Raw genomic sequence first — 1,729 nt, forward strand, 5'->3', positions numbered from 1 at the left:
ATACGCTTATCTGAAATTCTCACCAATGATTTACATAAGTATCTCTATCCTATTTTAATTATCTTTTAGTACACTATAATCTCTTAATACATTTGAATCCGCCTGACTGAGATTTACAAGGTGACCATAGCTTGCTTCAAGCCGACAATCTCCGTGGGATCGACCTTTACTCACGTAAGGTTTATTACTTGGACGACCCAGTGCACTTGCTGGTCAGTTGTGCGAAGTTGTGACAAAGAATTAAGATTATGAACGTGCGTATCAAGTTTTCAGCGCCGTTACCAAGGAATGGAACCGTCACGATTTCTGCGCCCCAAGTTTTTGGCGCCGTTGCCGGGGATTGTTCGAGTTTGGACAACTGACGGTTCATCTTGTTGCTCAGATTAGGTAATTTTATTTTAATTTTAAGCTTTTTATTTCTTATTTTCGAAAAATACAAAAAATTTTTGTTCTTTTTCGTTTTTCCCAATTAAATTTTGAAAAAAAAAATAAAAAAAGTTTAATAAAATAATAAAACCAAAAATATTTTGTGTTTCTTGTTTGAGTCTAGAGTCAAGTTTTAAGTTTGGTGTCAATTGCATCTTTTTAATTTTCAAAAAAAAATTATTTTCAAAAATTTCATGCATTGCATTCTTCATGATCTTCAAGTTGTTCTTGGCCAGTCTTCTTGTTTGATCTTCATATTTTCTTGTTTTGTGTCTTTTCTAGTTTTTCATATGCATTTTCAATTTGTTAGTGTCTAAAAACTAAAAATTTCTAAGTTTGGTGTCTTGCATGTTTTCTTTTCTTGAAAATCTTTCAAAAATAAGTCTTGATGTTCATCTTGATCTTCAAAGTGTTCTTGGTGTTCATCTTGACATTCATAGTGTTCTTGCATACATCACATGTTTTGATCCAAAATTTTTATGCATTGAGACTTTTTTATGTTTTTCTCTTTCATCATTAAAAATTCAAAAATCAAAAAATTATCTTTCCCTTTTTCTCTCATAAAATTTTCGAAAATTTGAGTTGACTTTTTCAAAAATTTTTAAAATCAAGTTGTTTCTTATGAGTCAAATCAAATTTTCAATTTAAAAACTCTATCTTTTTCAAATCTTTTTCAAAAATAAAATCTTTCTCATTTTTCCTTTCATAATTTTCAAAAATTCCAAAATGATTTTCAAAAATCTTTTTCTTATTTCTATTTCAAATTTTCAAAATTAATGCTAACAATTAATGTGATTGATTCAAAAATTTTAAGTTTGTTACTTGCCTAGTAAGAAAGGTTCAATCTTTAAACTCTAGAATCATATCTTTTTAGTTTCTTGTTAGTCAAGTAATCAACTTTGATTTCAAAATCAAATCTTTTTTAAATTTCTTTTTCAAATCTTTCTCAAAATAAATTTCAATCACATCTTTTTCAAAATCAATTTCAAAATCTTTTCTAACTTATTTTCTAACCTCTTATCTTTTTAAATTGATTTTCAAATCTTTTTCAATCAATCTTATCTTTTTGTTTCAATCATATCTTTTTCAAAACTACCTAACTAATTCTCTCTCTAATTTTCGAAAATCCCTTCCCTCTTTTTCAAAAAAATTCATTTTTAATTAATATATTGTTTTAAAAATTTAATTTAATTTCATTTCAATTTTAATTTTCAAAATTTAACTTTAAATTTTAATTTTAATTTAATTAATTTTTGAAATTCCCTCTCTCTCATCTCCTTCTATTTATTTATTTATTTATTTA

Source organism: Arachis ipaensis, chromosome B04 (assembly GCF_000816755.2).
Source record: "Arachis ipaensis cultivar K30076 chromosome B04, Araip1.1, whole genome shotgun sequence".
NCBI classification, from domain to species: domain Eukaryota; kingdom Viridiplantae; phylum Streptophyta; class Magnoliopsida; order Fabales; family Fabaceae; genus Arachis; species Arachis ipaensis.